The sequence below is a fragment of the Lissotriton helveticus genome, chromosome 3_1 (genome assembly GCF_964261635.1).
Source record: "Lissotriton helveticus chromosome 3_1, aLisHel1.1, whole genome shotgun sequence".
Classification (NCBI taxonomy): Eukaryota; Metazoa; Chordata; class Amphibia; order Caudata; family Salamandridae; genus Lissotriton; species Lissotriton helveticus.
In genome coordinates this window covers 873,915,695-873,941,301 of record NC_136061.1, presented here as the reverse complement: position 1 = coordinate 873,941,301, position 25,607 = coordinate 873,915,695, and positions in this window count along the sequence as shown.

The window sequence follows — 25,607 nt, the reverse complement described above, 5'->3', positions numbered from 1 at the left end:
TCGAAAATCAATCTTTGGGAGGCTTCTCTCTGGCCATTCTCACTAGGTAGCTGCACCACTTCGGTGAGAGTGGTCAGAAATGTGGGCATTGTAATGGATGGTACTCTAGTTTTTATGCACAAATTGGAGCAATGGCAAAGTGTGCTCTGTTAGTCTCCACTGTATTAAACGTGTCTCGTCCTTCTGAAACTTTATCCAAAATGTTACAGTAGCAAATATATTTGTTCATTCCAGATTGAATTTCTGTCATTCGATTGCCATAGGGCATTCTAAGAAAAACACTGCAAATTATCTAGACTACCACAATCAGATTATTTTTTAATTTGCTCAAGATGGACAATTTTCTCTACAGCACAAACAGTTATAGTGCTTACCAATGTCTAACTGCATACAATGTAAAGTGGATTGTGTGATGTATAAGATCTACAACGACACAAGACATCTTTCCCTAAATATATCCACATTGAACTCTATGATCTCAATTCCATACTTTGGTCACCATCTCAAAATTTCAATATTAGAGATTTGGTAGAAGAACTTGTTAAGTGGCAGTGCAATCATCTCCCACTCGCCCTGTGTGTTGAGTCATCTTTAAACAGACCTAGGAAAAAAAGAAAAAGCTGGATGTACGCACTCTAACTTCCATCAATGGACCTATCAGGTTCTATTTCTCCCGTATTCATATTAGATGGGCATGGAATGCACCTGCGGTCTTTCCCTATCTGCATAATTTATTATCTGATAGTGCCAAGAGGCCTAGGGGGAGTTTATACCGCACTTTAGAAACAAATGCAAATAAACAAAAAATAAAATAAAGTATAATGGCCACATTACAATGTGTGGGTGAACAGATTCAGGTGCAAAAGGGGTGTGTCCCCAATTTGGGAATACATTAGATCCAATAATTACTCCCGGTAAAACATAGCAACAATTGATTGTTCATTAAAATAGTGCACAGAGTTTTTCACATTGGAAAGGGGGAAAAATAGGATGTTACCACATTGTTCCCCAGTTACCTAATGATTTTGAGTAATGATCTTGGATAATTTCTCTGTTGTAGTGTTTTTGTTATATCTTCCGCATTTGCAAAATAATGCTCTAACTTGGTGCATTTACTTCGAATCCTGAAGAACTGATTATATGGCAAGTTGCTTCCTAAGTGCTATTTGGTGGAAGCTTGAATATTGTAAAAATGAGTTTCTATCGGTCTTCTCTGTATATAGTGTAGTGCGATCCCATTCATCTCATGTCTCAGTGTGATGGCTAGAAAAGGTATCTCTTTTTTTGTGAAAAGACATGGAGAACCGGATACCTGGGCATCTCCTTTTGAGTCAGTCAGCAAATTAGCTGATCAAGTCACCAGGCCCCCTCTAGATCTATAACACATCATGGATGTATCTTTTCCATATGTGGATGTGTTCTTTGAAAAGCTTAGCACTGTATATCTATTTCGCCTCATACAGTGCCATTAGCATTATGGCCATCTTCGGTATGAAGGGACATCCCATCCCTGTTCCCTTCATTTGTAGGTGAAACTGTTTATTACATTTAAAAAAGCTGAACTTCAGGCAAAACGTTGCAAGTTTTAAATACATTCTGTAGGGACTTTCATAGGGTTGCTGTATTTGTTAAGAAACATTCCATCTCTTTCATTTCACTTTCCTGTGGGATGTCAGTATAAAAACTGATAATGTCTAGAGTAACAAAAGTGTCAGTGGATTCATCAAACCGCTTGCCTTCCAGGGTATTGATGCACGCATGGTATATCTGAGGTAACTGGGAATATCTGATATGAGAGGTTTGAGGAATACATCCATGTATTGCATGGTATCTCTGAGGTAACTGGGAATATCTGATATGAGAGGTTTGAGGAATACATCCACGTACTGCATGGTATCTCTGAGGTAACTGGGAATATCTGAGATGAGAGGTTTGAGGAATACATCCACATATTTGGCCAGGAGTTCTAGTATCGAATTGACACCAAAAATGACGGGTCTTCCAGGGGGATGTATGTCGTTTCAACGCATGCTTTTACCACGCATGCCTTTACAACGCGGGGATTACAACGCAAGTCGTTACAACGACTTGCGTTGGGGGCGCTGGATAGTGGAATAGTTTAATTTTCTATTCCAACTCCAGTCCCCGTGGATAGTAGGGAAGGTGTTGGATAGAAAATTAAACTATTTCCTATCCAACAGCGCCCTCCAGCGAAAGTCGTTGTAATGACTTTCGTTGTAATTCCTGTGTTGTAATGGTAGTGCGGGGTAAAAGATTTGTTGTAAACGATGTTCCCCCTTCCAGGGAGGTTCTGTAGGTCCTTGTGTACCTTTCGAAGGATGTAAATAAAAGGTATCCTTGGGTTATTATTGAGCAGGTATTCCACTTTTTTTTATAGCCAGCCTCCTTTTGTCTTTTCTGTGATTAGTTTTCAGATCTTGCTTGAAATCATTCTGCTGGTATTTTCTTGAATAGCCCCATAGTGTTTTTGATCTGTAATTTGCGTATTATCTCTGCTTCGTACTTAACTCGATCCATAATGATGACACCTCCTCCTTTGTCAGCAGGCTTTATGATTATCTCTTGATAATTTTTCAATCTTGTCATTGCTTCCTGTTCATCTTATGAAAGATTCCATTTAGTGTACTTCTTTTTCTTTCAAATATGTTGCAGGACGTTTTTTTCAAACATTTGTAGTTTAATCGGCATGTTGGCAATAGCAAGCTAAAAATTGGAAATTTCATTGAGTCCTTAAAGGTTTCTCTCATATTTGGATAGATTTTCTGTGAATAATATCTTCAGGCACATTTTTATGAACAACTGCAATACCTCTAATCTTATTTGTGTGTAGTCTGGTCATGTTGCAGGTACAAAGGATAATCCTCCGTAAATGTCTTGTTGAAAGATTATAGATGGTATTTAGTTTTAGCATTACCACCTGTATGTTTGTTCTTTCGTTGTGATTTCACCTTGGATTTGATTCAGGTTGTACCATCATTTGCCTCTGTTGCTACTCGGCCTCGCTGTAAAAAAGAAGACATGGAAGATGATTGGCTTGGTTGATTTTGTGCCACACTTGTGGAGGGCTCTGCGTTGCTCGAGCTGTCTGAAAAGGAGGATCTGTTTGAAAAATAGATGAATTTATGTTTACTTCTTCTTTGAAATTGAGTCAGTTCATTAGTATTCTCAGGTTGTTTATAGAAGTCTTTATGTAGATAGGGAAATACTCGTTTGACGTCAAAAGTACTAATGTCCCTTTGTAATTTTGCTTTCTTGAAATCTTCATTTTATTGGGGAAGATTGCAGTATTTTTCTCTTTTTAGCTCAGCCATGTTCTTTTGCCTTTGACACCTGCATTATTCAAAATGGCATCTTCCAATACTTCAATTAATTCCATTTTTTTCCTCGTCAGTCTTTCAGATATCTTGATTGACAGAAACATCCAATTGTGTGAGCATTTGGTACAAATATGGCTAAAATTGCCAATGTATCCAGGGAAATCGACAGACATGACAGGGATTTTTTTTCCTTGAAGTTCCAGGGTAATTGTACCTCTCTGAGGTGCTCCAATAACACCTCCCCATGGAATGCAGTCCTGCTTTGTTTTTTCTTCAATCTAGTATTTTTGTCGAGCTCAATCTGTTGGCAAAAGCTTTGTATATAACCCCCAATGTTGGCTCTGTCAAGCTTTAAACAGACTATATCTAAGTGGTTGTGAGCACTCTTATGTAGGGTGCTATCAGTGTCATGTGGTGACTAGAGTGGCAAGACCTTTAATTTATACAGATGCCAGTACAAGCCATGTGATTGGCAGCCATTGTGTGTGTTTAGCCAGTGATTTTTCAATTGGCTTGCCTGTGTTCTTTGTTCCCCATACCTCCTTGCTCAGGGCTGTTGTTTGACCATGTGGCACTGGCTGGCAGCCGTTTTGTGCATCCAGCAGTGTGCCGAGTCCAGGAGAGACAAGGGAAAAGAAAAGTTCCCGAAAGCCTTAGAATTATTGAAGGGGATGATGATGAGGAGGATGATGATGATGATTTAGTCATTGTGGAAGTTGACAGAGAGGAGTCTTGCTATTCAACCTTCTCCAAGGGATGTGGCACAGGTAGCACTACAAGCTCCTATATTTGCAAAGCCTCAGCGGAGACCTGCACTAGTAACCACTACCTCAGTAGTAGTATACATTTCAGAGAGGCAATCGACAACATGCCCACCTACCTCCAGTTCTTCTTCAAGTTTTGACAGAGGCACAGTAAAAAAGTACTCCTCCCCAGTTTGGGACTTTTTATGGTTAGCAAAGAGGGGGAGCACATTGCAGTATGCACCATTTGCCACACTAATGTTCATCGAGGTAAGCCTGGTACACATTATGATACTGGAGGCCAAGCGACCCGTATGAAAACACACCACAAAATCCAGTGGGGGGGAGCACCTTAAAATTAATAGCAGAATGTGATCATCATGGTAAAAGTTTGGAGAGCCGAGAAATATCAGCTACAAGTCCAATTACGGTGGGAGGTAATATTGACAGGGAAGAAGAGGGTGACATCCACATGCAAAGCTGCCCTGTCCCCACCACTGCAACAGAGAGTCATCCACCTTAGCGTCACATTGGCACAATGCCTTCTGTGAATACCGAAAGTCTTAAAATTTGGATTTTTCTCAGTTTAGGAGTAAAAAAATCCTAATTTTGAAGACTTCCGGTATTCACAGAAGGCATTTAGGAGTCCTAAAGTTAGGACTCCTAACTTCTGTGAATACCGAAATGAGTAAGTGCCTTCTGTGAATGCCAAAATGAGTAAGTGCCTTCTGTGAATACCAAAATGGTAGTAAGTTTAGGATTTTGTCTTAAGTTAGTTCTGTGAATTGCCCCTTCGATACCTGATAACTTGGGTCTCTGGGGTAGACGGACTGTTTCCAATGCATTTAACTGTGCTGTGTCATACTCATTCCTTCGTTTCCTTCCACCACAGATAGATGACAGTGATGTGCTGCTCATCATTAGATGAATATTGTCCTTGCGTAGTGTTTTTCTTTGTCAAACCTTACCTTAAATACCCTTTTACATCCATTCTCCAAACCCCTAACCCTTTTCCTCCAGGCTGTGTGATTTATTGAGATGAGGCTCAATTTACACGATCAATTGATCACACACTTGGTGGGGTGGATGCGGTGAAGCCAACATCAACTCATGGCAGGATCTTATGAGCAATAGCCCACCCGGCCCCATTTACCCACCTGCACAGAAAAGTGATGCATATTTTAGATATAGAATGAAGAACATCAGTTGGCAGCATCATCATTCAGGCCTTGTGTGTGTAACTGTAAACGCCTAACCTAGTCCACTGCAGACTTTGAGTCCAGTTTGCATGACTCGAGGATTTCATAACTTTAGTTTAAATTAAATAGTAGCACCCCATGGCTCAGAAGTTACTATTGCTATTTTTTGTTATTTTATCACTATCAGGAATTCTTTTTTGTGTCATGTAGTACTCTGGTCTCAATTCTTTGTAAAGCTTTGATATCATTTATAACCCACTAACTCAGTGTTTTTGTTTCCATTTAATTGCCTGCGATGTATATACTTCCTATTATTCATACAGTTAGAGCTCACCTGGGTGGGAGTGTTGAGTTATTGATTCATCTATATTCAGGCAAGACAACTATGGAGTTAAGTGAACCAGTTAAGTTAGTGAGGAACAAAGTGACTGTTACTGCAAGTCATAGTTCTTCTAGGATGTTGTAGACAATAAATGTCATGGCTTCGTCCCCGCAGATGGTCAAGATAGTTACAGAGGTATAACTAACTATAATAAAGTTGTATACACTCCTAGAACGCAGATGAACATGCTGTTTAAAAACTAAAGGCAGCAGTGCAAAGTAATAGCAAAACTCGAAAAAAACTACAGGCATAAAGTTTGATGAAATATAATAATCTTCTCATTTATTTTTTTTACAAAGAAACTCACCCTCTCCTACCACAACAGGCTCACCCCGTCTCCAAACAAATTGACCCAACTACAAATGTCCAACACATTTTTTAAAAATGATCCCTTTCCACCAGCAAATCCTTCCCACCAAAACAAAAAATGTAAAAAAGGACAAAAAATGAGCATTGTCCATTTGGGTCTGAAGATGGTCCAGGCTCTGCTCCATCCTGACAAACTGGCTTTCCATAGCGTCCAGCCACAGTAGGATGCACCGCAACTATGATCACTGAGAGCACAAGAGGGTAGCAGCAGTTGTTGTCAGGGCCCCTGTCAACTAGCTGCAGTGCTGGTTATGGGATGGTAGGGAGGCTGGAGGCTGTGGGTGACAGGCTGCACTGGGGTCTGGCTGATAGGAAGCTGTTTCTGCCTCTTCTTCCTCCAGGACCACCAGGCCCAGCATTCTCACTTCATAAGGGTAAGCCTCTGCCACAGCGGAAGGACTGCTCTCTCCTTCTTGGTGGGTGGTACAGATGGACTAGCAGGAGTAGCTATATTGGAAATAAAAGGACAAATACACATTTTTAATAATGCTCTGTGTAAACAATTGTTTTAAATTAATGTGTGGTACAGTAGCATTACATTGCTGGTCCTGTAGGTCCATTGGAATTTGATGTGATTTTGATTAGGAGCATGAGAAAGAAAAAGAAAGCCTTCTCAACAAACATACATTGTCATATTATTTATAATACTAGCGTACATGGGCCTGTAATCTTCACAGTAGGCAGTAGAGTACCAAAAATGTGGTCTTTGTCTTACAGTACCAAAAGATATATAGGGGAGAGGGAAAGATTACCAACAAAGCACAAAATAAGTGAACTCGAGACTAGTAGAGACTGGAAAAAGTCAGCTACCAAAATATAAAACATGAACTAAGGAAACAAAAAATGCAGGGATTACAGGAATGCAACCTCTTGTCCTTAAGTGCTGGTGAACAAAATGAAGAAGATAGAAAAAAATAGATTAGTGCTTCAGTTGATCTCCACAGAATTATTATGCCAGGGAAATGCAGTCACGTTGTACTTATCTAAAACAGATCGCCTATAGTACTAGTTTTGAGTCTATTGATTATCATTGAGTTGGCCATACTAATTTTAAAATCCCAATATTAAATTAACAAAAGCTATATTTGGAACTAATGCATTGTAATAAATGATCTTTGATTCTATTCTCATTTCTCAACCCCCTTGATCGACCAACTCAGTCTCACTTTTTTGCAATGTATAGATGCATACTACATATCACTGTGAAGTAGCTTGGAACTATACAAACTACATAAGGAAAGCCACAGAGAACGCTAACTCACTAATATCACTAGTTCACTAGTGTGACAGGAGGACCGAAGAGTCTGCAAAGGCTTCTTAATTAATCAGCCAGAGCAAGTGCCAATGATGAATACAATTAGGTAGTGCTGAGCACCTGCCTAGCTGAAACTGGATCACATAATAATATTCTTAACTTAAACTAAACTCAACTTACTGCTGAATGTGAGCAACATGCTATTCCGGAGAAAATATTAGTATTGCAGAACCTAAACACAACAAATAATTAATAATACTCACCTATCCCCAGTATCTCAAAACAGAGGAGGTCAAGCAGGTCCTGCTCACAGTCAAGAATATCCACTCACAAAGCAGTTAGCTGATGAAGGGTGTGCATGCACCAGCACAACCTCCCCCAGTGCAGTAGACACTCCCACAGGGGGTATCATCTGCCGGGCCTGCTGCCAGCATGGAGGGAGGTGGCACTGCACAAAAAAACTAGTGCTGTCACCTCCTCCTCATTGGAGATAGCGTTGGGCTGAACACCTATGCAACAGTTCTACCTGCAAGGTAGGCGGCTGCTCCTGGCTGGTTGGAGGGGCCTGGCTTCACCACTTTCCTGGTTGACTTGCTCCGACGTGGCACTGGGTGGGGTAAAGAAAACAAACTGGAAAAGGAAGGAAGGAAGGATAGAAGAAATAAGGAAGTATATGGAAAAATAAACAAAAAGTTACACCAAACACAAAAAAAATAAAAAAACATAAAATACACAGACACAGTAACACACACTAATACAATAAACATAAATGAGAGGTAGAATACTTAGGAGGGCAGAGGGTTACAAATATTAAGGAGGGATTAAAATAGTACCATAAACAGAGGAAGGAAAAAAGATGACCTCACCCATGCGAACCTTGTGGTGCCACTCGCGCATAATTTTGAACACAAGGACGCACTCCAATTTGCGTTTGATGGAAAACACAACATGAAAGGGTGCACCAGGAAACTCCGCCCACCCACGGAACTCTGGGTAGTGCGGCAGAGTATTTTACCCACTCTGCAGAGTTCCGCTTATGGTGACTCTGTGAACTTCACCCAGTAATGTCATCAACAATGTATTTTGAGATGTCATCAGTGATGTCATACATGATGTCATAGAACATGTTATGAGTGTAGGTGATAAGCTGTGCTTGATGAGAGCACACGTTATAATTAGCTATGCTAACTATAACTTGTGAATTTCTGTGGTTTACCTCTTTTTAAAAAGCTAATGAAAACTGTTTCTGAAAATGTTTTCGAGATCTTGCACCCTTCCAAATTCGCATTCAATAAAGGCTGTAATAGGCTTATTAGTTGTGGCATCAAAGGTTTATTAAATTCCATAGGTATTCCATCGTTGCCACAGGATTTACCACCTAGTCTATTTATAATGACTGACTGGATCTCCGGCTCGGAGATTGGTTCAATGACCTGAGCATTCTGAGAAGAGGTCAGAGTAGGCAAAGCCATTGTATTAAGATATGTATCTATTCCTTCAAGCAATATAAATGAAGGGGCCAAATATATTTATTCCTAATGTGATAAAAACCTTATTAATTTCCTCTGACTGGTAGACATCTTGGTCTTTCTGCTTTCTGCTCATCATGGATTAATTTAATTGAGACCATGCTCAGAATTTTCCTGTTTTTCTCACTTTCTTCATACCACTCTTGTAGACACGTATTTCTGTTTACAATTGCCTGTTCCTCAAAAAAAGTCTGATATTCTGCCTTGCTTTCTTTAAATTACATGCTGTTCTTTCCAAATAAAGTGTGGTGTGCGATTGGCTTGCCTGCTAGAGGTCTCGCTGTATTGCCTAGTCAATTCTTTTTTTTCCTTAATAATGCGTGCCCTACGTGAAACTGCTTCCTCTCTAATAAAAGCTTTACAGGAGTCCCATACTGGAAAGGATGGAGCAGGTCCCAAATTTCTATGTGTAAATTCCATAGGCAACTCTGGGATTTTCATAATCCAGACCTCTTCAGTTAACAAGCTTTTGTCTAACATCCACCTTGGTCAATCGCTATGGCTGGAATATGTTTTAATCTCTAATAGTCAGACGGAGTGATCCAAAAAACAATTGGGGATAATCCAGGACTTTTCTAATGTGCACAGATGAGAAATTAAAAAGAAATCTATTCTAGATGCTGAGTTATGCATTTTTCCTTTCTGTACGGGGTGTTGGACTCTCCACTGGTCTATTAATGTAAAATCTGTGATCCTGCGGTTCAAATATCTAGAGGTTAGAGGTTTATTTTGTGACCTCTTCCTACAAGTTTGAATACAATTGAAACCCCCTCCTATAATTATATCTCCATATAGTGGAGTCAAAATGTCAACCAACTTTACCAAGGCTAAGGTCTCATCATTTACTGGGCCATAATAGTTCACTAAATAGAAAATCTATTCTCCAATTTTCAGCTTTCCCATCACTCATCATGCTAAAGGGTCGTTCATAACCTTGAGGGTTTTACATTGATAATAGTATGTGAATAATATTGCAATCCCCCCTTACTGTTGCATTGGCTGAGGCTAGAAAAGTATGTTTTATAAATTTCAGCCATTTAGGTAGATGCATCCCATTTTTAGAATGAGTCTCCTGCAATAGTATCACATGGGGCTGATTTCCCATTAGCCATTGAAGTATGGCTCACAATTTAATTTTATTATTGCCCCCATTTATATTACATGAGACAATTTGGAGTAGTTGTAAAGCCATTAAAACAAGGTGTCTCTTTAAAACCTCATCACCTCTCCCTTTCCTTTAGTCGGCCGCCTACCCGACATAGGCCTGTCAGCTGTCACCCCCCCCCCGGGCCATTGCCCAAATACCCGCTTCCCCCACACCCTAGCAATTGTACTTTGACATGGTACTACAAGCTTCCCCCTGGAGGAGAAGGCAGTAAACAACCTGTTATCCCTGAGCTGGTCTGGCATAGTCAGAGACGGAAACAGAGAAGAAAAACAGAAGAACAAAAAAAGTTATTTAAAAAAAGGGGTGATGATATCATTCCTTATCTTTAACATGCCAATTATATTGTTGCATTTCTTCTTGATATGGATACTAGCTGTCCTTTTCCCCCTTATTGGAAAGAAGGGAATCTTTTGCCCGGTCTACTGACTGGAACATATGTGATCCGCCTTTATACAGGACTTTTAGCTTAGATTGCTATATTATCCCAGCCGGAGCGTTATGGCGTTTAAATTCGTCAATCATTCCTGCAACCTCTTTGCCCCTTTGTGCTTCCAAGACTGACTTGTCTGAGTAGATTCTAAATGAGAAGTTGTCTGAAGTAGCAAATGATTTTCTTTGAATTGCTTGTGACAGGATTTGGTCTATGATTTTCCACTCGCCAAAATTGACCAGGATAGTTCTTAAAAATGTGGAATTTGTGACATGAGTTGCTGCTGCATTATGTGCTCTGTTAATCGTGAGGTCGCCAATGTCTTTTTCTTTGTCCGGGAGAACTACATTACCAGATTGTTTATGAATTGCATCAGTGACTGACCTGCTTCACGATCCTTATAGATTCAATGCAGAAGCTAGTTGGCAGGGTCATATTGCACAGGATCCAACTGTGGGCAGAAGAAGAAGATATTCTTTCACAATTTCAGGCGGGTTTCCGGACCAAGATAGGAATGGTGGACCAGGTCTTTGGGCTTCTTATGATCTATTGGAAAGTGGTGGCAGTTGGTGGGGCAGCCTCTACGTTGCCTTCATCGATCTGAAGACTGCCTTCGACCTGGTCCCCAGAGATAAGTTATGGCTTGTATTGAAAGGTATGGGCATCCCTTCATTGACACTTGACCTACTCAGAAGGCTACATGAAGGTAACTATGCTCAGATTAGGTGGGGGTCACAGGGACAGTTTACTGGCAGGATTCCAGTAAACAGAGGAGTACACCAGGGTTGTGTGATGGCACCCACTCTGTTCTCATTATATGTGAACGGGGTGGTTAAATTCCTGCAAGAAACACCAGCAGATGCCCCGACCCTAACAGGCAACAGGGTGCCAACTCTCCTGTTTGCTGACGACACACTACTGATCTCGAAGACACCAGCAGGCCTCCAGAAGCTTTTGAATAGGTTCCAGCTTTTTTGTAGTACTGGGGGTCTAGTCATAAATACGCCCAAAACAAAGTTTATGACCTTTATTCCCCATAAATATTTTAAGTGCAATATCACTCTAGATGGAATCTGTCTTGAGAGAGTTAAGACCTTTGACTACCTTGGGATACGCCTCTCTGACAAAGCCCAATGGAAATTTCATTTGGACTAAATGCTTCTGAATCACAAGCGTGCAGCTGGAGTGATAAGTAAAGAACATCGCTTGTCATATAGCAGACCTAATGCTCCAGACCTGCCGTGTACAAAGCTAAGGCAGTTAGTTCGGCCCTTTATGACGCCAAACCTTGTTATATGACTTGGGCAGGCCTCATATTAAAGATCTGGCCAAACTCCGCCCCCTGCTGTACTGGGCACCCCTTAGGCGCACCTCAGAACTTGCAAATGATGCCAATGCTTTCACTGAGGTAATGACACTGGACACTGGTAAAAACATAAAATGAATCTCGAATGTCAAGGCACTTCTGTTAACTTTAGGACTTAAAGAGTCATGGGACTCCCAAAAACCACCGACAAAAGCCGAGCTTAAACCTATTTACTGGTAGTGGATAGGTGCTAGAAATCACAGTAATCCAAACTTAGGTAAGCTTACAGAGGCATGATTCGGACCCCAAAAGACAGGACTTTATATACTCAATTCAGATTTGGCACAATCCCAGTTGCCGACTTTACTATGAAGTGGCACTCTTTTAATCAGACCGCCACAGAATGTTCGTCTTGTGGGAATCCTAATGAGAACATCGCACACCTTATGTTCGCCTGCCCTGCTTACACCAGCACCAGGTATTGTTGGGTTGAGCCTATTTGCAAGCAGCTAGGCACCACTAACCATCGAGATGCCCTTTGCATATTGAGAACAGACCCAAGAACCTTATATGTTTGTGCCTTTGCTAAGTTTCTGGGTCGAGCCTGGTCAATCAGGCACAGGGCCATACGAAGGGCCTCCAAAAATTGACATAGTGGTTAAAAACATGTGCATTGTAAGATTGAAGCTTGCTATGCTACTCTTTAAGTTAGACAATGAACTTTCTATATTTTAAATACATTTATCCTCTTCATCTTAAATTGTTTCTCTTAACCATACTGATTATTTATAACATTTGTTAAAAGCTTTAACTTTTATTGATTCAGTGAGAATTGTGTGGCATGTTTTTATCCATTCGATTATTTATATTTTAATGAGTTATACATTTAATTGAACAAGAGAAAATTGTGCTGTATAAGTAACTTTAGCTTTATTCGATTTTTAAGTATAAAATCATAAAAGCACATTGCAAAATATATACACAATTACATTTCAAATCATTTCAATTCATTTCAAATCATATCACAGTAGATAACCTTATAACATAAAAACTTTTAAGAAAAATCAGGTAGTGAATCAATAATATGTCCAGTCAGGGGCTGTGTGTTAAAAGCCCCTCACCCCAGAGCTATATTGGCCCAGCCAAAAGTTAGTCTCTTCGATGATCTTGAATGGGGGTGTAGTGATTCCCTAGGATAAAAATCAGATAGCCCCCAGGTGTGTATGGGTCCGTCTCCTATCTGTGGTTTCCAAGATTGGAGGTAAGGGACAACATTGCTATTAATGAACTTTATCAGCACCAGATCACCGGATCTCTCTTTTCAAAGCGGACCCAACCATCCCACCCTTCTAAAACATTGTATTCTGCCATCAATGTAAGGGGGTAGGGGTCTATTCTTTGTTAGCCAAAATAGTGCCTTATTTCTCAGCTCCTGTTCACTTTCAGTTTTTCCCTTTGAGAGTTCCGGCACCCCAGACAGGACACCCACGAACGGGGCAGCCTCCGGTGGTAGATGAATGTGATTTGTTTTCCTTTGCATGTACCTTGTCTTGGGGAGTGGACCTTTAGGTGGTATTGTTACATTATTCAGCCCCGTTGTAAAGGAACAGCTAGGTAATGTTTTTATTTTGATGGGAACTTTCTCGCTGGATTGAGTTGGCATACCTGGGGTTGCCCGTTGGAGTTGGAAGACACTACTTTGTGGAGTTGTTAAAGACTTTACAGTTTCACGTGAAGGCTGTAATAGATTGGAGTCTGCCAAGTTTTTTAGGGGGAGCGAGTTTGTCTTGATCTTATCCTCTATTGCCGTAATCCTATCTCCAAGATTGTTCATTCTTTCTATTAACGGATGTATTGCGGCATTAATCATAGTTTGTATTTGGGCCAAGAGTGTTGGTGTAATTGAGGGTACAAGCGATTTATTCTCCTTCGCATGGGTGCCTGTATGTTTGTCCGCTGATCGATTTCTTTCGCCAGAGGGGTCCTGGGAAAACATTATAGGGTTCGTGTTACCTGATTCAGGTAGACAGAGAGAAGTACCCAAGCGGTTTCCATAGGGTGGGGATAATGAACTGGGATGGGGGCTTGTGAAGACTGTAGGACAAAAGGAGGCATTAGTATGCTCTGATGTCGACTTAACGGCCGCGTATTTGGATTGGCATAAACTATTAAGTTCCTCCAGGAATGATAAGTTTGGTGATGCGACGGCAGACTGAGGGGGAATGATGTCACTACAGGAACAGTCGGTGAACAATCGATCTGGTGCTATTCTTACGGGTTGTTGGACAGTAGACGGAGTTGTCTTAATTAGGTATTGAACCATCGTCCCCTTGGCCAGGTCCCTAGACCCAGTAGGTGTTTTTGGGGCCCCCTTACAAGACATGTTGTGCGTAGCAGCAGTCACCTGCTTGGACTTGAAAAACTTTACACAAGATGTCTTACCTATTTTGAATGCACGGCCAGGGGAGGTGGCCCGTCCCGGCCTCCTCTGGCCTATGATGGCCTTAGATGGTCCCGCCTTGTCCCGGCCTTAACCCGGCCTCCCGCGCGCTCCCGCGACGCGGGGCTACTGAGGGACTTTATAGCGCCTCCTGGCGCGGAAGTGCTATCCCGCGGCTTCCTGCCGCAAGCCAGGCTGGGGATTGTAGTCTCCCCCGCACAGCGCGATGTCAGGGGCTGCGGCGGCGGGTGGAGACAGCTGGCAGGGTCCCGCTGAAGAAAAAGGTATGTGCTCCCAGCCACACAGGGCTTCTCTGGTCCGATTTTACGTGCTGTATGTTTTTATCAATTTATGCATTTTCTCCCATATTGAAATTGTTATTGCTTTTATGATATTTATATCGAAATAAAGCTTGATTGATTGATTTGCGAAATTGCAAACACATATGTATAAATGTGTCCTTGACACAATTAGTGATTCCTAATGGGATCGCAATTGACCTACCTCATTAATATTCATGAGGTAGGTCGCAATTTGCGACCCATTGGGAATCGCTAAAAACGCATGTATTGTGGCCTGCTGGGACAGCAGACAACAATGACTGTTTTTGCTTTTAAATAAAGCAACGTAAAAAAATGCGCCCATTTTCTTAAAGGAAAACAGGATACATTCCAAAAACAAAAATGAAACACTTCAGTTTCATTTTTTAAAAGTTAGCAGTGGTGCTTGGGACCACTGCTTGCTCTTCAAAAACGTTTACACATGCATTCACGAAGGGGAAAGGTTCTCCTTCCATTTACGACAGGATTACCACCTTCTTGAAGTAGGTAGTAAAATGCGGATGTTTTGTAACTGCATTTTGGTCACAAAACATTCAAACATCACACTGAGAGTCGCTATTAGTAAGGGAAGCCTTTAATACGGAATCGGAAACCCATTTTGCGATTTGGTAATAGGTTACCAAAACGTAAAATAGGATTCTGTAGATACAAGCAGGCTTTTTGCAAACAGCCCGATTCAACAAGTTGGACCATGTGTGACAATAAGCAAGCAATATACATGTAGCCCCATGCACTTTCAGCAATCTTTCTAGCAACTGTTTCTTCCGTATGCTACCTTCCAGTTTCCCCATATTTTTTCTATTTCTTCAGGCATACGCTATTCTTGTACACATACGTTTCACATACACCAGTCCATGTTGTTGCTCCTTTCCTGCAAAGATTTTTTTTTTCATATTTAGGTTTTATATTGTCACTGCATATGCCCAGCATCCTTGTTCTTGAGGGGCATTCTAGGTTCAAACCCCATATTTCACCCATGCATTTGGCAACCTCTTTCCAATATATTTAGTTACTTTAGGGTATTGCCTGATAGTACGATACAAGGTACTTAGTTGACTGCAATTTCTCAAAACAAATTCGGCATTAACCGCACTAATATCATCATTTGAGTTCTCCTATAGTATAATCTATATAGTATCTTTAATTTTTCCAATCAAACTCACGATCTTATTGTCGCCTTTCTAGGGTGTCTGCATGTCTCATCCCAGTCTTTCTCATCAATATGCCCTGAGTCCTTCTACCACAATTCCCATAGTTTTGCCAATGTGGTAGTGTTAATAAGTGTTCTGTGTGCTTGGGATATTGCCCATTTATTGATTTATATTCAGTAAGTGTACTACCTTTTACGTTTTCCTTCTCTTTTTGATACAGTGCTAGTGCAATCCTCAGTTGTATATATGTATACATTGCTTAATTTGATAGCTCATATTCAATCTGTAGCTCTTCAGGTGTTTTTATTCTACCCGGTGTCCACACATCTCCTGTCTTGGTGATTCCTATAGTGACCCAGTTATAAAATCCACCAAGGACTCTTACTTCCTTAAGAATACTGCTTTTCTCTAGTGATGTCTCCAAGGCAATTCTTCCATTTCAGCCTATCTTTGCCGCAGCTGGCAACCATGGCCTGATAACTTCATGTGTGGGTCCTTGTAGATGCTGAGGTGTTTATGTATTGTAAAGTCAAGCTAAGTAAACCCTTTGATACATTACCATCCTATCAAGTGTGATTGGGGGCTCCTGGTGTGCTGCAAACATCCAATCATTCACTATCATTAATTGGTAGGCCCAATAATATTTTCTCAAATCAGGAGAGCTATTCCTCCTTCACATACTCCTCTCTTTAATGTATCCAGGGAAATGCTGGGCGTCCCACCATCCCACAAAACATTACATTATATTGCATCTTTTTGCAGAAATAGATCCTCAGGAACCCAAAATAGCATATTTTGCAGCACATACAAAAATATTTGTAGCATGATCATTTTGAACATGCCTGGTCTGGTTAACTGTAGCAGAGGTAGTTTTCCCCAGTGGTCTCTATGAAATCTGAATTTGGTGAGTATCAATATTAGGTTTAAGTTCATGAATCTATCCTTGTCTTTAGAGATCTGTATTGATAGATACCTAAATGTTGTATTTGCAATCTCTAGTGAGGATTACGATACCCTTATACTGGATCCCTCAGTCAACTGGTATATGATAGTTTTCCCCAAATACCTTTAAACCCTAGGTATTGGCCATATATTTTAATGATATACAGGAGTCTGTCTATTGACATATCTTGATCTACCAAATATAGTTGAAGATCATCCACATACAGTCATATGCAGTTCTCCCAGTCTCCTGTCCATCCAGGTCCTGTTATTAGGGGGTTTCCTCTTATCAAGCACACTAGCAGTTTCATCACCAGTGCAAAGAGAGTTGGTGATAAAGGGTATCTCTGTCTTGTTCCCCTCTCTAGCAGGAACACCTTTGACAGTGTCCTTTTCAGTGTGACTCTTTCAAGTGGCATTTTATAAAGCAGTTTCACCCATTTGCCGCCCTGTAGTGGTGCTCGTTCTTCTGCTCAGGATTATACCGGAGATAGTATTTGGAGCCCAGGTCTGACACAAGTATTCATACACATGCACACTCACAAACACACTCTCAAACATGCAGAGTGGAAAAACCTTTTTGAAAATGATCTATCTTCCAGAATACTGCAGTTGTTCCTGTGGACTTGTCTCATCTCTCCTGAACTTACACAGCTCCCAATTGGAGTTCCAAGGAGGGGTAAGTGAAAGGACAGCACCTAGGAGAAGGGGGTTGAGAGAGTGGTCAAGGGATCAGGTATGAATGTGTGGCTGTACCAGAGAATAATGTGGGTACAAAGGAATGTAGGCTAGGGATGAGGGTGAATCAAGAAGTGTGGGCTTGGGATGGGGATAGTGGGTGCCAGGTACTCAAAAGCAGTGTGGTTATCAGGCAGGAGTTAAGGGGTGGGATAGTGGAAGTGACTGAAATACATGACTGGCTGGGTGATTGAGACATGCAAAAATCAGGAATGGGATGGGGTTATAGTAGCAATCAGGTGTGTTGGGCAGGTGAGTGGCAGGCACCAGGGAGACAATGGCAGAGGGATTTGCCTTTGCTACCATCAGTCAGTGCCTCTCCATTGGCAAGGAGACTGGAATCAAGCTATCCTGGCTGATGAGGGCTGAACGCCCGAAACCAGCCCTAGGATGCTTGTTTCCAGTCCAGGGAGGACCTGGCTTGGCAGTTCGGGCTGGACTGTTCCCATGGGGCACAGGGTCAAGACTGATTTGCATATGGCTGGGTTCAAACTGGAATGACATGGTGAGCAAAACAACGATGGATTTAGGCCTAGATCTCTGTACTACGGTGAATGTATGATATTGTTCTGCATTCTGTCCATCAACTGTTGTTTTTGAAAGTGCAGGCTTTGCTGCACAAGGTAATCTTGCTACATGTGTGAAAATCTAAATTTTTGAGGTCGTATGGCAAGAGATTGTGAAATATGCCACACGACATTCCAGATAGCCAACTTTCTCTTTTTTGACAACAGTTTTCACTGAAAAATACTAATGATGACAGTTATGAACAATTGCTCTTAATTTTACCTCAAATACCTTATCATCAAGGTATTTGAGCCCAGAATTACCACAATACCGGGATATCTACTGGTGTCGCCTTTGTAACAGTGCCTAAAAGATTCTGGGAGAAAAGTATTACCAAACCTGCTTTCTTAAACAAAGAAAAACAACGAAAAGGAGCACAGGGTATAAGGCAATAATGACTGCACCTATCAATAATCTGGTGTGAGTAATCCTAAACTCAGGGTGCTAGGGACCTGACGCTCAATACCCCTAAGCTTCCAAGGGAAATTCCCACATTTTACAATGAAATACAATGATCCAGCACTCCACTCAAAAAAGTCAACAATAATCAAATTTAGCAGAAATTAGAATCCATTCAGCAGGTCTTTTTGTAAATGTTCTTTATTCATATTCTTCTTGAGAATCACATGACCGTAGCCAACGCGCTTCGTCCCTAAGGACTTCTTCAGGGCAATAATAATAGTATGACATTTTTATAACTGGTCCTTCAACCACTTCTGACAATATATTGTTCTCTCCTAAAGCAGCCACCTCATTAATGTCCAATATTGTTCTCCCTGAATATAGGCAGTCGAAATTTAGTAGATTCTCCCAACAATAATTTTCTAACTGATCCTCTGGTCTCTACTTGATTATTTTTCACCTCCTCATAAAGCGGCCACCTATAACCTCGATACTTTCGAAATATTCTTCTCCCTGTGTTCGGAGAATTCAATTATAAAGCGTGCTCTCAATAAAGCATAAATGGCGTTAGCCCGTCTCAATTAGTGATGTGAAATCCGTCTTCACCCTTCGCGTGGTACTTCCAAAAAGGTAGAATGTTCTGCATTCTATCTATCAACTGTTGTTTTTGCATTTGTCACCCTGAATGGGACGGGTATGCTCAGACGTGAGTCCCGTGCTCTCCATGCAACTGGAATCAAGCTATCCTGGCTGATGAGGGCTGAAAGCCTGAAACTGGTCCTAGGATGATTGTTTCTAGTCCAGGGAGGGCCTGGCTTGGCAATTCAGGCTGGACTGTTCCCATGGGGCACAGGGTCAAGACTGATTTGCATATGGCTGGGTTCAAACTGGAATGGCATGGTGAGCAAACAGACAATGGATTTAGGCCCAGATCTCTGTACTGGGGTGAATGTATGACATTGTTCTGCATTCTGTCCATCAACTGTTGTTTTTGTATTTGTCACCTCGAGTGGGACGGGTATGCTCAGACGTGAGTCCCGTGCTCTCCATGCCACTGGAATCAAGCTATCCTGGCTGATGAGGGCTGAAAGCCCGAAACCGGTCGTAGGATGCTTGTTTCCAGTCCAGGGAGGACCTGGCTTGGCAGATCGGGCTGGACTGTTCCCATGGTGCACAGGGATTTGCATATGGCTAGGTTCAAACTGGAATGGCATGGTGAGCAAAAAAACGATGGATTTAGGCCCAGATCTCTGTACTGGGGTGAATGTATGACATTGTTCTGTATTCTGTCCATCAACTGTTGTTTTTGCAAGTGCAGGCTTTGCTGCATAGGGTCATCTTGCTATATGTGTGAAACACAACAAAAACAACAGTTGATTTGAGGTCGTATGGCAAGAGATTGTGAAATATGCCACACGACATTCCAGATTGCCAAATTTCTCTTTTTTGAAAACAGATTTCACTTAAAAACATCAATGATGACAGTTAGGAGGAATTGCTCTTAATTTTACCTAAAATACCTTATCCTCAAGGTATTTGAGACCAGAAATACCAGAATACCGGGATATCTACTGGTGTCGCCTTTGTAACAGTGCCTAAAAGATTCTGGGAGAAAAGTATTACCAAACCTGCTTTCTTATGCATTTCAGAGAAAAACTAATGCAATGAAAACCACTTTGACTTCAATTTATGTCAATCTTTCTTGATTAGGTGCATCTCCCGAAGTAGCCAGATATCTCTCTTGGACTCCCACAACAGTTTGGGACACACATTGGCCATTTTTCAAATGAAGAGAACATGATGGCAAGACAATTTTTGTAGATTCTCTCTCTGATCGTTGAAAGACCCTGCTTTCGTTCTGCCAGATTTATGTCTCTGAGTTTGTTGTGTGTGCAGTCCCTGATTCATATTGGATTTTGGTGTTAGATGTGGGAGGAAGCTAGGAATACCATAGCACACGCCCCCCCACACACACACCTAGCCCACAGAGCCATAGTTAAGTGTAGCCAAAGACATTAACCATCTTGAAAATGCCATGACACATGGCATTTTGGGCCTGTTTGGAATAAGACAAAAACAACCGCTACAAAAGTGGGTGGGGTTACACCTGGGACCTTTTACCCCTTGGTTAGGGTGTGCTCAGGACTCATTCCCACCTACTAGATAGTGCTGGGCAAAAATGTGTTACCTCCAGGCTTCCACTTCAGAATACGTCCTGGACCTGCAGAACATCAGAAGAGGACTAGAGCAGCTGTTTGTGACCTTTGAGGAGGCGTGAGGACTGGGCCTGTTCCCTTTTAGACCCAGGAAAAGGAAGTTAACTCCAAGGGTCAATTTGCTGACCTCTAGTATAGTTACAAGACAACAAGTGGCGAGAGGCCTTTTGAAGGAGGTACTCAGCACCCTATGAGCCTTTAACCTCATCGCTGCGGCGCAAATTCCGCCGCAGTGCTGAGATTCCAATCGCGGGCGTGGTCATGACAGCTCCCGACCGTCTTCAGCACACGCCCACCGTGACTCATGACGGCCGGGAGCCGTCATGAGCATGGAAGAGGTTAAGTGCCTCCCCTGAGGACCTGGGAACCTTAGAAGTTTACTCCTATGGTTGTTTTGGACTTCAAATGCTAAGTGAGAAAGTAAAATCTTTGACCAGTATGAACCTTGCTGGTGTATATAACCCACATTCCATCGCAGTCAGCTTTCAATTATGCCTAGGCCCCATTTTACTGTGACCATAGACCCTCACGGCAAATCACGTACTCTTCCTGTGCCTAACAAAATGAATGTGTCCATCTGTATTCACAACTTGCGCTCACGTAAATGCTCTGAAACCGTTGAGTCTAGTTTGCACTATATAACACTATGAGAAAAAAGAAACTTGAATCTCCGGTTACCCTTTTTGGGTTTTTGTCATTATAATGTGATTTTGTTTAATAAATGTTACTCTATTAGTAGTGCATAAAGAGTTTACACAATGCCCTAAGTTAAGCCTGTCTGCTATGTGCCATGGATACCAAGGGTTTGAGGTCAGGTTAATGTGGTGACTTTAAGTGTTCACCATGACAAGGGTTGTGATTATTCCTTGAAGTGTATAGTCATTCACCTCAAATAATCCGGCTCTGGGAAAGTGTATGGTTTTGGCACATCCCAGGTTTAAGTGATTAAGTAAATCCCGGGCAGCCTCAAAATCTATGGGTGTTGAGTGGGAAAACCGACATGAACGCCCATGGAATGCCTCCCTGGTGCAGAGTAAGGCAAGGCAGTCACTTGCTCAGCTCTTCCTTATGTCATATCTATGAGGCCATGCAAAGTCATGCAAAGTGGATTTGTGTGGCTTCATGGATATGGTTGAGAGGTTTGCGCTGCCGGAGCATCTCAAAAAGTGACGGTCTGGCTGCGCAAGCCTCTCATACTTAAGCACCTTAATGTTGAAAGGGAGTTAAGGTTGACAAACATGTAACTATGCCCTCCTTCACGTTGGGTAAGTTGAGGGGAAATAAAGACATTCCACTCACGTCCTGCAAAGGAGGTTCATATGAACCTCTTCCGCCCTTGGGCAAGAAACATGAAAGTATGTCAGCACCATAAGTGAGACAGTCTTTGCATCTGATGTGCGAATTATGGTTTGCATTATGGATTGTGACAAAAATCCATGGCTGTGGTTTTTCAAAGGTTGTTGATTATATTTCATAAACATAACTTTATTTTAACTGTTGTTTTACAGGTGAAATGTGGTTTTTGATGATACAGTACATCTAATTTCTATAAAAGCATCTACCACTCTGAAGTGCATGCATTTGGCTCTGCAAAGCAGGGAGATCGACACACTTGTGAACAGTCTTTGGCCTTCCATCATGTACAGCAGGAAATGAGCACACAGTCTGGATTTGGCAAGTCTTTCCCCCAACCCTAAGCAGACAAGCAACCTCACTACACCTTGAGCAGCTGAGGGTCATAGCAGAACCTGGCTATGGGCATTATATTTTCATTGCAAATGGGATATGACCGTGCACACTGGGCTTCATCAAAGGGCCTACAAATAAGTAAACAAATATAATCTTTTAATGAAAATCATATTTTTTATTTTTATATCTATTTTCAATTTGTATATAAACGGAGCACAGTCTGTAGTGGAAAGTGGCCACTTTAAAATTATAGTCCTGCACGTAAATGTTCATTAATGTTTGCCAGTCTTGGCAGGGGCGTAACACAGGCCCCGGCAGACCCTGCGGTGCGGGGGGGCCTCAAGCTCCGGGGGCCCCATCAGCACAGCACTCTGGCTGTAGGGCTCCTGATTGAGCCCGGAGGGGGGCCCCCGAGCTGACTTGCAGGGAGGCCCCCTCAAGGTTCGTTACGCCAGTGAGTCTTGGCCAAACTCCTCGACAAATATTCAACAATTTACCAATTTACCAACAATTTACCAATTTACCAACAATTTACCACCAGTGTATGCGCCACAAGGTAAATCTGGAGATGTTCAATAGTTATGTTTATTGATAAAATGTTCTGTAGTGGTTTTCCGTCATCTTTTTTCCCAATTGTGTAATTTTGTTCGATGCATCACACATTTATTTTGCAATGCATACAGTACAATGCGAAGATGCTATGGTAGAGGTTCTTCTATTCTCCAGTCTGCTGCAGCACCCCTCTGGGAAAAATGTTAGTGTTCCTGTATCCTAGCTAGCTGATGTTGCAGTAGCTTGTATTTTCTTTTGCCTTTTGTCAAGCAGAAATTTGTCATTCTTTTTGTGCTTTACCTTCAGAAAGTTGCTTTTCACCTTAAAAGTTACAAACTAATTCAGATTTCTCATCCATAACCCGCCGCCCCTTACTGCTCCCTTCAACATTAGGTCACAGTGTTTGCATGCTACCCTCTTGAAGTTGAGTTTTTCCCTCCTGGAGGAGGGATATAAACCTCCCAAACTGAGGAATCGTTTGTAGTTTATTTTCTAGTTTCACTCTTTTCACTGTGTACATCACCTCTTTTTCTTATTGAGGTGGAGAAGTACCTGAAGGCATTTGAACCTGCTCTTCTGCTCTCTTGTCATAGTTCAGTTGTTAAATGTAGATGTGACTCTCAGTAACAACTTTTAAGATGTCCAGGCTCCTGTTATTAAGAAATATACAGTCTTCATGTATTTACCAATAAAAAGAACAGAATACCTTTAAGGTTCATACTCCAGGCAGAAGCCAGAAGTCAGTACAATTTGAGGAAGTCCTGCCCTTATTACTAGGTGTGTTGGATATGGGAAATCAGGGTTGATCCTTTGATCTATGTTTTTACAAACAGCTTTGTGTTCACTATGAACAGAACCGCTAAAACATAATTTGGCTTCCCCTTTTTCCTAAGAACAAAATATGTATATTTTAAACTTTATTCAATTTTACATAGGCCAACAATGTCAACAGACAATCAGTTCAATAACAACAACCTCATTTACATACATCAATGTTCTCTAGACATATTGCCATTTAACCTATATACTTTAATCCCCCCAGGTCGAAAATGTGCCAACAGATTTGCTCGCTACAGTGTGTATTTCCAAAAGGTGGGACACACTATTGAGCAAGTCATTTTTCAATATTTATCCAGATTTATCTCACTGATTCACAAAGGGCATGGGCCAATTCCCTCCCACAATATTTAGTGGTGAACAATGCCAGTCTTCGAGGGTATCACTCTCTATCTCCACCCCATAAAATTACACATCTGAGCCATCTAGTCTGGTTCTATCTTTAGAGTCAGTTGAACATTTGTATTTTGTAAAGCCACCAGCTTCATAACCCACATGTTCACTTCTGTCTGTTGAGCGGCTTTTCCTCTCAGTTTAGTCGAAATAATTTCTTCTGCTAATGCCTATTTCATCATTTCTGCCAAACAAACCTAGAACCTAGGTGAACTGTACGCTTTCCAGCCCATAGCAACTTGCTGGATCTCCAAAGCTAGGCCCACTATTCAGATCCAAAATGTGACTCTTTAATTGCATTAACCACATCGCTGCTTGAGAGTTTCTCCTGCTGTGCTGCACAGCAACGAAAACGTGTGTGGACTTGACTATGAGCACCTGAGAGGTATATGCCATGACGAGCTGAGCTCGTCGAGAGCATGGAAGGGGTTAACTCAGTTTGCCCCATATTTCTGTTAATACATCTGTACATTTTTTCCACACTGGGGCAGCACCAGGTAACACCAAAACATATGGAGCAAATGGTTATTTGCTTCCGATTCCTACCGTGCAATATTACTCCTTGTTGGACGCCATATATGGGCTATCCTCACTCCCACAGTTCCAAAATGTTTTAATTAGCCAAATAAATGCAACACATGTCAGAAAGTGTCCCATTAGCAGCCCCTTAGCATTCCACAGGTACTAAAAGGAGTAGAGCTGCTGACTCACATACAAAGCATTCAATGTGCCTACACCAACACTATTCCAAGTCTGTGTTACTGAATCCGATGGAATGTGCTTAAGTTCTATATACCACTACAACAGGAGAGCTGGTGAATAGGCCCTCACCACGGCAGTGCATCTGGGACACTGTCTCCAACAATGCCTTGCCACTCTCACCAATCACAAGAACCCAATGCTGTGCCACCCCCACCAATCACAAGGACCATGGAGGAGAAGCCCCACCACTAATCACCAATGAGGGCAGGGATCCTCCCACGCTAGCCTCCAAAAGCCCTGACAGCTTCTGCTGCCCCTCCAATACACACTATCCGGACACCCACTGAAACCGGTCAGTCACGTACTTATTTTTAAAGTTTGGTACATTAAGCCCCCCTTCAGCAAGAGCAAATTGAGCTTGCTCAACACTATCTTGTGTCTGCCATCTCCCCAGATGATTTCTAAAAGTTTTATATTTAAGGTTTAAAAAAAGGATTTGGGTATAACCACTGGCACACTTGCAAAGAAGTACATCAAGCAAGGTAAAACTATCATCTTGGAAAGGGTCATTTTCCAATTTCTGATAAAAAGAGCCTGTTTCGGACTCATATAGATTCCTTAATAAGGGTAATTGTTTTGTTCCAGATTAACCCCCAGAGTGTCCTCATCCCTTTTAGTATATCTGGATCCCCAGATATTGAAATGTCTACTGAAGCAGCAGTGCGGAGTAATGGTCCCTTGTCTGACAAATTATAATAAGGATGTCATGTATATGTATAATTTTAAATGGAACTTAAATGTCTCTGGAGTTTGTGGATTTTGAACCAAAAGCACAAACTCTAGCTGGGAAAAATATTGGTTCACAGGGTTACATTTGGAGCAAGTTAACATCATATTTTAGAGGCCCTGTAACCATTA